We start from the raw sequence: 15,412 nt of genomic DNA, 5'->3' as shown, positions 1-15,412 counted from the left end.
TAATGCTTCTAGTCCTTTCAAAGACTGCCACTCCCTGGTGACTAAGCATTCAAATATATGAGCCTATGGGGGCCGTTCTTATTCAAACAAGCACAGATGATAAATAGAAAAAAAAGGCCGGGCGGTGGTGGCGCACGCCTTTAATCCCAGCACTTGGGAGGCAGAGGCAGGCGGATCTCTGTGAGTTCGAGGCCAGCCTGGGCTACCGAGTGAGTTCCAGGAAAGGCGCAAAGCTATATAGAGAAACCCTGTCTCGAAAAACCAAAAAAAAAGAAAAAAGACAGATAGATTGATTGATTGATTGATTGATTGATTGATTGATAGATGATTGATAGAGAGATAGTAGGTAGGTAGGTAGATAGACAGACAGAGATAGAGGCTGAGAAAATAAAAGAGAAACAAACAGGGGCCTTGCCTCAGCAGAAGCCTGAAATCTCAAGGGACAATCTAACAATTAGGAAAGGCAAAGTAGCCCCTGGGTTTGATCTGTCTGGGTGTGTGTGGGGAATAGCACCCTTTCAGGGAGAGGCGGATTAGAAGAAGGGGCTAGTGTGGGGAGAGGGTGTAGTTCCCACAGGATGGGGAAGAAGCCGTGAGTAGTGGCAAGTGCAGCCCATGGTGTTCAGCTGAGCAAATAGCCATCAGAGAGGTAGGTGGTAGAAGTTGAGTTGAGGTGACTTCAGAAGTCTTAAGCACTTTGAGTGACGCATGAGAAATGGAACACATGATTAGCCCTTGATTCTCCTCAAAACTCTGCCAAAATGACAGACAAATAATTCAACTATCTAAAGAAATATAGTCACAATAGAAAATAAGAGAAGTACCTAATGAGACAATGTGTAGAAGCTCAGAAATGGGAAGGAGCAACAGCTGATTTAGGAGCAGAGCAAACTGAGGCACCCAGAAGAAAGCCACAAGTCAAGGCCTCAGGAGAAACCAACCCTGCCAACACCATGATCTTGGACCTGAAGACCTGACCACACGGCACTAAAAAACAATGGTGTAGACATTTTTGTATCCTTATTTTCAGAAGGGGAAAGGCAGCTGCCATAGTGTAAAGACACCCAAGAAATCTATGGGACCAAGGCCTTCCAAGGGCAACAGAACCACCCATGAGTAGACTGAGGAGAATGTGTGAGGTTGAACTGGGATAGAAAGGGAAATTAAGCAGATAGGAAAGAGCCTCTCTCTTGGAAGTTTTATGGGGCCTCTCCCCTGAGGATAATGAAAAATTTCAGCATAATTAACATTTCCCATCTGTAGACCTGCAATTTTCTAAGAATCTCACCAGAAACCCCCTTTATAGTAAAAGGGCCTAATGGTTTCTGGGGCAGGGTTTCTTTTTGTTGTTGTTGTTTCTTTTTTTTATTTGTTGGTTTAGTAAGGAAGGCACACATACCATAGTGTGCACATGGAAGTTAGAATACAGGAGTCAGTTCTCTCCTCCTCCCTGTGGGTCTTGGGGATCGAACTTAGGTCATCAGGCTCAGCATCAAGCACCTTGACCCACTGATGTGTCTCGCTGACCCAAGTGGCTCCCAGTTTTACCTACCAGATTATAATACTATCCAAGGTACCTCAGGAGGCACCCTATCATCTCAGTTGTCAAAAGAGAGGGGGCTGCAGAGATGGCCCAGCTGTTAAATTCAGTTCTTAGCAACTAAATGTGGCCCATAACCATTCTTATCTGATGTCCTCTTCCGACCTCCTCTGGTACCAGGCACATACATGGCACACAGACACACATGCAGGCAACATTCATACACATAAAAAAAATACATCTAAGAAAAATTTTAAGAGAGAAATGTGAAAGAAAAAAATTTCTTAGCAACCCTATGAGATGTAGCTTAACAGTCACCAAAATAGTACAGATGATTAATGCTAAGGCACTTGCCCCCATTTGAGTATGCCTTGTTCTTTCCCTAAGCACTTCTCTAATCCCCGTACTAAAAATCCATGTCAAAATGCATTTTAGCATGGTGTAGTGGCACATACTTTTAATCCCAGCACTTGGGAGGCAGAGGCAGGAGGATCTCTGTGAGTTCAAGGCCAGCCTAATCTATATAGTGAGTTATAGGCCAGCCAGAGATGCTACAAAGAGAGACCCTTGTCTCAAAAAAATTATTTTAATAAACTGCAACTTTTCTGTCAGAAGCCTGTATGTTCTCAGGTATGATTTATTCTTTTTAAGTACCTTTTTTATTTTTATTGTTTTATTTTTTTTTTACTGTTGCTAAAATTTTGTTTTATTTTAAGCCAAAATAGCCTGAAATAATCCTTTCAAATGGGAAACACACAAAGCAGGTAATACCCTCTTTTATTTTAATTATGTGTATGGGGCATGTCTGCGTGTGGGTATGTGCACATGAATGCAGGTGCCCTCAGGGGCCACAGGTATGGGATCCCCTGAAGATAGAGTTACTGGCAAATGTGAGCTTCCTAATGTGGATACTGGAAACTAAACATGGGTCACCTATAAGAGCCATAAGGCCTCTTAACTACTAAGCCATTTCTCTAGCCCCTTTTCTTTCTGTTTTTAATAAATCCCAATTCTGCTTCATATTGGCGTCTCCTGCAAATCTTTCTGTATAAAAGCTAAGAACCTTGGGTTTTACCTGAGTCAAGATCCCTGTGGTGGCTTGAATGAGATGTCCCTCCATGAGTCTCGGATATCTGAATACTCAGTCTCCAGTTGGCATCTTTTTAGTGTGGGAGTGTTAGGAGGTGTGACCTTGATGAAGGAAGTATGTCACTGGAGGCTGGCTTTGAGGTTTCAAAAGACTCAGAACCATTTAATTAGAATCAACTTAGCTCTGTCTTTGTATGGTGATATTTTATCTGTGCTGAAATGTTATTTTATTTGTATGTTAATAAATAAAGTTGCCTGGAGATCAGAGTTAATAGCAAGCCATTTAGCAGAAGTCTGGCAGTGGTAGCACACTCCCTTAATCCGATCACATGGCAGGCAGAGTCTCTTGTGTATTCAAGGATACAGCCAAGCATGGTGACACGAGCCTTTAATCCCAGTACCAACCATAGAGCCCTGGAGGTCTGTATAGACAGGCAGTGACAAAGAAGTCATGTGGTTAGGTTTAGAGCCGATGAGAAGGCAGAACAGAAAGGCAATAAAAAGACAGGTCACACGGACGGCAGTGAGTGGTAAGCTAAAGGGAGTCGTGGCTCTGGCTCTGATCTCTTAGGCTTTAACTCTGTATTTGGCTCTGTGTTTCTTATTTACTAAGACCATTTAGAATTTCGTCTATAGTTCTCTTTGCCTAAGAAGTTCCAGGCAGGGTGGGTGCGCCACAGCTGTCAGCCATATGTAAAAAAAAAAAAAGTATCATCACTTGGGGAGTCTGTGGACCATTGCTGCTAACCATCTTCAGTAAGGCATTGGAATGTTCTGCATTTCAAGTGTCCTGATTCTGCAACTAAAGAGTAAAGAGAGAGAGCACTGTGTGACTGTGCACATCTCTTGTTGACTACATTTTTCTACAATAATATTTTTACAACAAGGTGCATGCTCCTTCTGAGGTAGAAGTAACACTAAATGAACTGAGCAGGTTGTATTTATATATCTAAGCATTAAAGAAAAAGAGGTCATGAATTTGAGAGAGAGCAGGGGGGCACATGGGAGGGACTGAAGGGAGAAAAGGAGGAAAATGATATAATTATATTTTAATTTTTTAAAATAATACTTAGCAACAACAAAAATATTTTATTCAATAAAATAAATTTCAATGATAAATAAAATAAATAAAAAAGAAAACCTTTAGTCCTGGTGTTGGTTAAGCAGCTGTGTTCATGGCTGCCGCAGCTGGCATGGCCAACAGCAGAGAGCACTGGATGTTGCAGTGGCAGAAGAATCACAGCCATGGTTACCTTTCTAGAGCTTTACTGGGAGAGAGAGGGAGAGGGAGAGACCATGCAGAGGGGAGAGAATACGGAAGGAGAGAGTTCGGAAAGAGAAGGCACAGAGCGGGCACGCCTGCTTTTTTAGGCTGGGACGCTGTCGCAGGCTGGTGACATAATTAAGGACAGAATCCTTACACCTGGCACTTAGGAGGCAGATATAGGTGGATCTCTATGGGTTCAAGGCCAGTCTGGTCTACATAGTGAAACCCTGTCTAAAATATACAAATAAGAGAAGAAATTGAAAGAAGGTGACTGTAGTGTAATGGAATGTTCAAGCAAATTCCTACAATGTGTTCTGATATGAAAGAACCCAGAGGACATTAAGTGAAATAATCCAGGCACAGAAAAACAAGCCCCACATGCTTTCACCCATGTGTGGTGAAGGAGACTGTAGGTGTCAATGCAGGCAGTCATCCAAGAAGAGGTGAGAATGAAAACTCAGTTCAGATTGACTTCATCAGCCTGGATCAGATTTTGGGGAGTCTGATGCCAGGTGGTTCATTGTCAGCACATTTAAAACACAGTACAATTTGGGGGAAAGTTTCCAGTCAACAATCATTCCTATTCCAGGTTTCCAGGCAACAATCATTCTAATTCCAGGTGCACAATGAAGCCTAAGATGTAGCTACATGGAAACTCCTTTACAAAGTACATGTGACCACAAGGGTGGGTCCTATAGCTAAAGAATCTAATGGTCTCTGGCTGTGATAGCATAGAGGTCAGCAGGACATAAAGTACATGTGACATCACCCCTAAGGATGGGTTCTGTGTCGGGCCTGCCGACAGTCAGCTGGGTAGCAGGGTAGAGGCATGCGGATTGAAGAGACAGTGAAAAGACAGAAAAGAGTTGAGAGGTCTGCTGGTCAATGCCGGACAGCCCCAAGTTTATTTCACAGCCAGTTTATATACAGTCTTGAAGGACAGAGGTAGACCAATGCACAGCACAGGCATTTGAACACTATCTATCCTGCCTAGCATCGAGGAGCAGGGAGTTTCTTTTTCTATCTCGATGTACCTCCGGCTGGCATCAGCAGTCTACATCTACCTAGTGTGTTCCTTCTTGTGGGCTAATCGGGACTTTCTCACAGCCCTTCAAGAGGCTCTGTGGGCTAATCAGGACTTTCTCACAACATTGGAGCAAACAAGCTTGAACTCTGTTGACTCAGAATGGACTTCAGACTCAAACTGGGAAACTGAGTCAGTTGTGGGCTCCCACAGTTCTGTTAATTGAGAGCTAGGGAGGGAGAGTGCGGGATAAACATTCCAGGGGATCTGGGTGAGCTCTGCCTCTATAGTAAAAGGTGGGTGAGGTCTGCTGCCACAGATAGCAAAAAGGTCACCAGGTCATTAACAATAACTACTCCTAGCCTTCGGGGCAGGAAAACCGGTATTTTATCTCCTCCATTGAGGAGAGGCCTTTGTGTTTAACATTCCTAGTTCCCTAGTGCTCTGCATGTGCAAGGACCTTTGTGCTCCCAACAGTGTGGAATGTAAAAAAGTTGAACTTGTTGGATGTGGTGGCTCATGCCTGTAATCCCTGAATTTTTGTTTTTTTGTTTTTTTGTTTTTCGAGACAGGGTTTCTCTGTGTAGTTTTGGTGCCTGTCCTGGATCTCACTCTGTAGCCCAGGCTGGCCTCAAACTCACAGAGATCCACCTGCCTCTGCCTCCCGAGTGCTGGGATTAAAGGTGTGCGCCACCACCGCCCGGTTTGTAATCCCTGAATTTAGGAAGCAGAGACAAGAGGATCAGGAATTCAGGGGCATCCTAGGCTTAAAAAGTTGAACTTTTAGACTAGGGGTGTAGTTCAGTGGTAGAACATGGGCAAGGCCCTGGGTTCCATTTCCAGCAAACAAACAAAATTGGAAAATCCCAGAAGCAGGGAGTTGGATGATGGTTGACAAGTAGTTGTAGTGGTGGAAAGGGGACGGGGAAAATGTCAGCTAAAGGAGGCAATTTAAGTTATAAGATGAACAAGTTCTTGAGATCCATTGTATTGTGACTCTAGTTTGATAATTTGAACACCAACAACAACAACAACAAACCAGGGCCCAGAGAGATGGCTGGATGGTTAAGAGCACTTGGTACTATTCCAAAGGATCTGAGTTAGATGCACAGCACCACATCAGGTGGCTCAGTTGTAACTCCAGATCCAGTGTGACCATTGCTCTTGGCCACTCCTGGGGCACCTGAACTCACATTTACATATCCACATGCAGACACACCTAGGCATAATTAAAAGTAGTAAAAATAAATATATATTTTTAAAAAAGAAGAAACCAAAAATCTATTGCCACACTAAATATAGTCCATCTCTTAGCTCTGCTTTCATATTAGGACAAATACAAAGAAAAAAAGGCAGAGTTTTGGCTCTGTGGTATGAAGAAAAAGACAACATGATGGCTCCCTGGTGTGGGGTAAAGTGCGCGCTGCTTGTGCTGGCCACTGCGGGTGTGGCAGCCATGCTGGCAGAGGAGAGTGCTGATCGGAAGAATCACAGCCATGGTTACCTTTTTAGAGCTTTATTAGCAGAGGGGGGGGGGAGAGAGGACAGACGGAAGGAAGGAGCGGAAAGGAAAAGAGAGGGACGCACAGAGGGCACACCCGCTTTTTAGGTTGGGACTCGGTCGCAGGCTGATGACATAAAGGACAGAATCTTTACACCTGGTATAGGAGATGCTGTTCTCCAGCTGTCTAGCTTCACTATCACTCTTCACATGACTCCTGGAAAGGGTTTCTGGTCTCTTAAGTGTATGACGACTTCAACAAGATGAAAGAGCCATGTTTCCAGTTGAAAGCAGATGATCAGAGTTGGCTTCATGCTGGAGTGCTTGACTGGGAGTTGTGAGGCCCTGTGTTGGGTGATGGGACTAACTGAACAGGAAGCCTGCACCTGTTTTTGACAAGTTAACTTTAATAATACTAAATAAATAATAAAAGAAAGCATGCCAGTTGTGGTGGTTCATGCAGATAGGAAATGTTGAAGAGGGTAGACAGGAGGATCACAAATTGGAGGCTGGCCTGGACTATACCTTGGGCCTCAAGACGCAGCTCAAGTGAGTAAAAAAAAAAAGTGCTTGCTATCAAGCCTAAGGCTAATGAACTGAGTTTGGTTCCCAGGACCCACAAGGTAGAAGAAAAGAATTTTGTGCCAGGCATGATGACATACACCTTTAATCCCAGCACTAAAGAGGCAGAGGCAGGCAGATCTCTGTGAATTTGAGGCCAGCCTGGTCTACAGAGCGAGATCCAGGACAGCCAGCACTACACCCTGTCTCAGAAAAAAAAAAAGCTTTGTACTAACACCTCCTTCACACCCAGCAGTCTGGAGATGAGAAAGCAATGACCTGGTTCCTAGAGGCTAAGGAAGTGGAAGTGTGTTCCTCTGTCTGTGGGTAGCTCCCCTCTATTCTGGGATTTCCTTTAGTAATGGCTGAGTAACAAGGGCCCTGGGACAACCTAGCAAAAGAAAAGGAATTTTATTCTTTGATTTTCATATTTCTCTTCTCTTCTCTCTTCTCTCTCTCTCTCTCTCTCTCTCTCTCTCTCTCTCTCTCTCACACACACACACACACACACACACACACACACACACACAAATGCAAACATGATAAAATAAAAAAAATTAAAGAGAAAACAAAAAATACTTTAAGGGAGTATGACTCTGAGGTTAAGAGTACTTATGATCCAGATTTAGTTCCCAGAATACACATGGCAGCTCACATCCATCTGTAACTCCATATCTACAGGCTCTAATGCTCTCTTCTAGCTTCATGGGGCCCTGCAGGCACATGTCCTTCTTACATACATGAAGGTAAACCACTAATAAAATAAAAATGAATAGCAATAATATTAAATAAGAAGAAGAAAATTTAAAATAGTGGAAGCAGGAGGGTCAGGAATTGGAGGTCAGCATAGGCTATACAGTGAGTTCTAGGCCAGTGTGGGTAACTCAGTAAGAACATGTCATAAGTGAAAACAATAGTGGTAGAGCACTTGCCTGCCTTAAGTTTGGCAAGAAGGAAAGGCAGACAAGGGAAGGAGCAATTCAGCTACAGTCCAGGCTTTATTCAGAAAAAGACCTCAAGAAGGTGGATCAGCCATCCCATCACCAGAGTAGGTCAGTTCGGGCTTTCTCTCACCCATTGCCAGCAGTCTATTGTGGAGGTATCTTTGTGGATTTCTGGGGACATCTTTAGCACTCTGCTTCTTCCTATTCTCATGTGGTCTTCATTTATCATGGTCCTTGTTCTCCCTCTCTGTTCTTGATCCAGCTGGGACCTCCTGCTCCCCTAAGCTCTCTTTCCCATGACCCTTGTCCTTCATTACTCCCCCACCCCCAGTTTGCTCATGTAGATCTCACCCATTTCTCTGTCATTAGGCGATCCCTGTGTCTTTCTTAGGGTCTTCTTTACTAGTTAGCCTCCCTGGAGCTGTGGGTTGCAGTCTGGTTATCCTTTGCTTTACATCTAGTATCCACTTATGACTGGCTGTCATGATAGAACTCTCATCCAGTGTCTGATGGAAGCAGATGCAGAGATCCACGCCCCAGGTGGAGCTCTGGGAGAGGAGGGATTGTATGAGAGAGAATTGTTGAGACCATGATTGGAAAAAGCACAGGGACAAATAACCAAACTAGTGGAAACACATGAACTGTGAACCAATAGATGAGGAGCCCCCATGGAACTGGACCAGGCCCTCTGGATAAGTGAGACAGTTGATGAGCTTGAACTGTTTGGGAGGCCCCCAGGCAGTGGGACTGGGACCTGTCCTTGGTGCATGAGCTGGCTGTTTGGAGCCTGGGGCCTATGCTGGGACACTTTGCTCAGCCTTGGTGTAGGGAGGAGGGGACTGGACCTGCCTCAACTGAATCTACCAGGCTAGACTGACTTCCCAGGGGAGACCTTGCTTTGGAGGAGGTGGGAATGGGGGGTGTACTGGGGGGGAGGCCTGGGCGTGGGAGGAGGGAGGACAGGGGAACCTGTGGCTGATATGTGAAATTAAGTTAATTATTAAAAAAAAAAAAAAGAAGGTGGATCACTACTGTAAGATCCAGAGAGCCTGCAGATCATAGAATAGGTAAGTTGTAGGGCAGAAAAGGAGAAGGGAAAGAGGACTGAAAATTTCCCTGTTTTTGCCTCATGGATTGCTGTTGCTAGGAATACCTGGAGACCTAAAGTGAGTGGTGAGTTAAAGAATGTCAGGTGACCGATAAACATCTCTCATGGCTTTTACTGGAGATGGTCAGTGGAACGGGGAGGGCAAGAATCTAGAAAAACAAGTTACTTTAGTTTTGGAAACCAAATTACTTAGTTTTGGGAATTGTCATTGTTTAATCAAAATGGAGGAGCTTTAAAAATGATGTGGCCTTGGTTAACAGCCACCATGCAAGATGCCCTGGGTTCAATCTCCAGTACCATTTTTTTTTAAAGATGGAGAGGTGTACTGACATTCTATAATCAGCCCTTGTGACGATAAGGCAAGGAAGATCACAGGTATAAGGACCTGGGAAGCTACCAGGTCAATCTGAGTTACAGAGAAAGAGACCCTGTCTCCCTTCCAAAAATTTGCCTCAAGGTATCAAAGATTGCAGTGCAATGTGTGTAAAGCTCTGGTTCAAGGACAGAATGCCCCCTACCTAAAAAAAGACAAAACCACGCCGGGCGGTGGTGGCGCACGCCTTTAATCCCAGCACTCGGGAGGCAGAGGCAGGCGGATCTCTGCGGAGTTCGAGGCCAGCCTGGGCTACCAAGTGAGTTCCAGGAAAGACGCAAAGCTACGCAGAGAAACCCTGTCTCGAAAAAAAAAAAAAAAAAAAAAAAAAAAAAAAAAAAAAAAAGACAAAACCACAACCAAAAATTGACTTATAACAATTGATACTAACTTCATATGGAATCTCAAGAGACACTTCCAAATAAGTAAAACAATTCTGGAAAAGCAGTACAGAGTCAGAAAACACTTCTCAAATTCCAAATACTGCTGAGTAACATATATTACAGTGAAGCACTAGATGACAGACAGAGAAACTGATGAAACATAATAGCGAGTCCAGAAAAACATCTCCCCAGTATATGGTAGCATGACTTTTGACAGGGATACCAAAACTACAAACTAGAAAAGGACAGTTCTTTTAAAAATAGTTTCAGGGAGCTTAAAACAAAATAGTTTCAGCAAAACCAGTCACCTACATGCAAAATAAAGAAGCTCAGGACTGGAGAGCAGGTTCATCAGTTAAGAGTACAAAATGCTCTTATGGAAGACAGTTCAGCTCACAACTTGAAAGGAACGGATGCCCTCTTCTGGCCTCCTCGGCCACCTGCACTTCCCTCAGCATACACATAATTAAGAAGAAAATATTTTTTAATTAAGTTAAATTCTTCAAACTATACATAAATACTTGTTGTCATTGTTTTAATTTTAATTTTATTAGTTTTATGTGTATGGGTGTTTTGTCTGCATGTATTTCTGCATACCATGTACATACCTGGTGCTCATGAAGGCCAGAAGAGGGCACTGGATCCCCCCAGGAACTGTAGTTACAGTCATGAGTTGTCCTGTGGGTTTCTAGGAATCTAATCCAGGCCCTCTTGAAGAGCATGTAGTGCTTTTAACTGATGACACATCTTTCCAGCCTTGACAGTTTATTTTTTTATTTGTACTACTGCTTCACTTTTAAATAGTCTCCTTGCAACTTTGCACCCTCTGTGTGCCTATTTCAATTCCTTGAATAAAACACCAAGAACCTGGAAGTACTCAATCCAGATAGTGACCCTTGGTAATATATTAGACATTGCTATGGGCCCATGGGGAAGCAGAGCACCTTAGCGACAAGATCACGTGGCAGAGGAGGCTGCTCACATCAGGTGTGATGGTAGTCTCAGCACTCTAGAGGCTAAGACATTAGACATTCAAGACCAGTCTAGAGGCTGTATTAGAATACAGGGTGAGACTCTGTCTCAAACAAAACAAAAATGCCAAAACACACATACAGTGTGGGGCGTTTACCCACCAACCCCACAGCTCCCCCAGAGTTTTCTGGAGTGTGAGCAGTAGGAAATATTAGATAGAAGGATTTATTGCGGAGATAAACAGATAGAAAATAAAGGATAACCTCGAGAGGGCCTGGAACCTTTTCCAATGGGCCCTGACTGTCTCTGTCCCAGGGTTTTTATAGAGATGCCAAGGGGTGGAGCAAAAGACCTCCTCCCCCAGCACAGCCAAGTGCAGACCGTCTCAGACACCTGCACTCAGGCCCATGGTCCTAATCATCCTCTATGTGGACCTGCTGGGTAAAGCCACAAGGAACCCGAGTACAGGCTCCCAAAGGTCCCTCCTTCTTAATACATATATAAACTATTAATGGCTTACAGCAATCTCCATAGCTGTTACACCTCCCAGTATGGGAGTAGAGGGTGATAAAGATGGCATTTCTCTTTTGAATTAAGTCCAAGGTGACTACAGCAGTCTTAGCTGCCTCAAGCCCTTTCTAAACCAAAAACTCTTAAGGCGACTACAAACTTAAAGAATCCCTTAGCTTCATTATTACCATTAACAGGTTAACATAAATATTGCTATACATAGTCACAATTCTCTCAATCTTACAACTCAAAGCAAACTCTTAACAGAACCATTTGAATTAGCATATATGGTGCTATATATAGTTAACAATTTTCTCCGTCTTACAACTTTAACTCTTTTTTTTTTTTTTTTTTTTTTTTTTTGGTTTTTCGAGACAGGGTTTCTCTGTGTAGCTTTGCGCCTTTCCTGGAGCTCACTTGGTAGCCCAGGCTGGCCTCGAACTCACAGAGATCCGCCTGCCTCCGCCTCCCGAGTGCTGGGATTAAAGGCGTGCGCCACCAACGCCCGGCCAACTTTAACTCTTAATCATTTGAATTTTCTTGCTAACAGAACATAGGAAAAACTTTGATGTATTCACATCAAACTTAAATATTTCCTTAACTCCACAAAACCAAGATACATTAATATCAATAGGTTAAACATAATTTCTGCAAAGAAATTCAACCTCATAACTCCTCTTCTTTATAATTTTTTAAACAAAGTCCCAAGGCTAGTTAGAAAACCCAAACTTTTCTGTTTAAACAGTTCCAATTGTAACACAAAACCAGTTCCATAAGTAATTCTATTTTTACATAAACAGTTCTGTAGCATGAATCTTAAAAGTTCTTATTAATAAAATCAAACCCAAGGCCAGTTATTGGGGTCAATGCTGGTAGGTCAGAGAGACAGAACAAGCCACAGCTACCTCACCTCGCCAGATCCTCAGCTGGTCTTGTTTTCTCAGACTGGAGGCCTCTGAGTCCTCATCCCAATGGGTCTCAGCTGAACTGCTGCTAGAAGCCTGAATGCTTAACCAGCCAATGCTTCAAGTTTCTGGTCCTCAGCCTTATATATCTTTCTGCTTTCTACCACCACCCCCTGGGATTAAAGGCGTGATGAGTCACCATGCCTATCAGTATCCTTGAATACATGGATTTCTGCCTGTGGAATGCTAGGATTAAAGGCATGTGCTACCACTGCCTATCCTTTATGTTTAATATTGTGGCTGCTCTATCTCTGACCCCAGATAAATTTATTAGCATGTACGATATTTGGGGGAATACAATACCACAGAGTTCCATAAAACAATTAATGAATCACTAGGTAATAAAGCATATGCATACACAAAGTTGCATCTTTAGGTAGAAACAATAAATTTCTTCATTTAAACAGTTCCATTTTTAACCAAATTCCAGAAAACAGTTTCTAGGTCATTACTATAAGTAAACTCAAAATTGTCCCATTGCAATGAAATCTATTGTTCAGTTCATTAAGTCCTAGAATTCAAATAATAAATTCTGGTACTAGCCTTCCAAATATGAAGAAATCCATAACCAAAATCTTTCTGTAGTTTTATCTCATTTTAAGTTCAAAAAGTTCAAACAAGAAATAAATTCTGGTATCAGGCTTTCACTTCCAAATACGAAGAGACGTTTTTCAACCAAAACTTTTTGCAGTTAGCAATTTTAGTTCAAACAAGCGTCTCTGCAACTTTTGTTCTCAAGCCAGAGACCTTTTTAGGTACAGTAGTATTCTAAACCGCACCGTTTTTGATGTTAGCTCAGGTTTTTCTGTGTTGCGTTGATTTTCCACGGCTCTCAGATGCCTTGTTGTGCTGGTTCTGGCATCCACCATTCTTAGTGGCTTCTGGAACTTTTGAAACCATTAAGACTGCCTACTTTGCAGTCTACTGGGACACTACCTTCTGTGTCTCAGGTTCTTTCAACCATATACATTAAGCATAGATTCACACTCAATATTTACACTTTTTTACAAACTCACATATAACATTAACATCTACTTATTTATACTTTTTAAGGAAACTATAGAACTACTTTAGCAAATATATTTCTTATTACTTCTTATATACTTATCTTATTTCTTATTTAAACTTACATTTACAACTAGTATCTTTACTTCTTACAAGCTTATTACTACATGTCTTAATACTACCTTAGATACTTCTTGCAAGCTTATATTCTTAAAAAAAACTCTATAGATCTATTTTATAAACTTATATAGGGCTACCATTAGCATATATTTAACTTAGCAAACACCTAAAGATTTCTTTACACAGAGATCTAAAAGATAGAATTTCTACAAATTCACATATCTTATTTTCATCTTTTTCTACTTCTTACTCTTAATTATTATCACTATCTCTATTAGAAAGATTCTCTTAACTAGACAGGAAGTATGTACATCATTTCTAAAGTTTAGAGTTTATAGTCAGCTTTGCTATACAACACTGGGATTTAGTGAGTGTTGTCCTTATAGAGTTGTGATACTTGTTGCTAGGGGACTGTAACCTTCCCAGGACGAAACCACACTCCAAAGTTGCCAGTTCTCTTAGCCATTCCGGAACCGGCAGAGATGCACTGTCAGTGGTAAATGGTTTTTAACTAGAGGCTGTCCCTTCACCCAAATTCATAATAGCTCCCCTAAGTGCTTCAATTCAGACAAACGTTTCTATTACAGCAGTACTCTTGGTTTGCTCTACCGAAAAACTTCACTTCATGCTCAGGGTGAAATTACCGTATTTAGCTGCTGTAAAGCTCTTCGCCAAGTACTGCACAGTTATTAGGTGATATAAAGTATTTTTCTAAAGGAGCTAGTAAAGCCCAAAGCAGCCCAGCTCCGAACTCTTATTTCCTCACTGTTTGCATTAACCAGTGACAAAACCTCAGAAATGCTAATCGAGCCACTTTCATTCTGGTTCCTTTATAGGAACCTCATTGGAGCTGACCTTCCTTAGTTCCACGCTCCTTACCAAATGCTCCGGTAACCACCGAGCTTCATTCTCTTCTTGTGAAAAAACACAAACATGTCCTCGACCCCATATTAAAACAGGATCAGGACCCTTCCATAATCCCGAGCAGGAATCTTTCCATTTCACTTGAGCAAAAGTCGCTTGGGTGCCACTGTGCCAAAATCTATCTGCAGCAGACTGTTCATAGACATCCACATTCAAAAAGTTCAGAACAAAAATAGCATGATTTAATGCATTATGTGGAGATTGAGGGTAAATTTCTTCCTTTCATTTTTTGAAGTTGTATTTTAAGACAGCTATGAGTCCTTTCTACAATACCTTGTCCGTGAGGATTATAAGGAATACCTGTTTTATGTACGCTTTCCCATTGGGTACAAAATTGTTGAAATGCTTTACTACTATATCCAGAACCATTATCAGTTTTAATAATTTTTGGTATACCCATATACGAAAAACACTTCAAGCAGTGCATAATTACATGTTTTGTAGCTTCCCCAGGTGGTGCACTAGCCATTAAAATTCCTGAATAAGTGTCAGTGGTCACATGTACATATCTTAATTTGCCAAATTCTGCAATATGCATAACATCCATTTACCATAGATGATTGGGAAGAAGACCTTGAGGGTTTACCCCTAAGTGAGGGACAGGAAAATATTTTGGACATACCCCACATCATTTAACTATTTGACGAGCTGCTTCTTTGGCAAGATTGAATTGCTTTCTTTCTTTTCTTTTTTTTTTTAAATAGTTTTTTTTTTAAAAAAAGATTTATTTATTTATTATGTATACAGCATGTATGACCAGAAGAGGGCACCAGACCTTATTACAGGTGGTTGTGAGCCACCATGTGGTTGCTGGGAATTGAACTCAGGACGTCTCGAAGAGCAGTCAGTACTCTTAACCTCTAAACCATTTCTCCAGCCCCTTGAACTGCTTTCTTAAGCTTTTGCTATTTTGATGATGAAGAGCATGTGACTGTTGAGCCATTTCCACTTGGGATAATGCTACTATCTTTGTTAACTTATCAGCCATTGCATTACCCTCAGCTAAAGGACCAGGAAGATTGGAGTGAGCTCTACTATGGCCCACAAAGCATGGCAGATTTCTTTTGTGAATAACATCTTGAATTTGTTGAACATTTTGACTTGGTTGTTGTTAGTTCCAATATTT

This window comes from Peromyscus maniculatus, chromosome X, assembly GCF_049852395.1.
Source record: "Peromyscus maniculatus bairdii isolate BWxNUB_F1_BW_parent chromosome X, HU_Pman_BW_mat_3.1, whole genome shotgun sequence".
In the NCBI taxonomy this organism is placed as follows: Eukaryota; Metazoa; Chordata; class Mammalia; order Rodentia; family Cricetidae; genus Peromyscus; species Peromyscus maniculatus.
The sequence above is the reverse complement of the archived record's forward strand: the minus strand, read 5'-3'. Positions refer to the sequence as shown.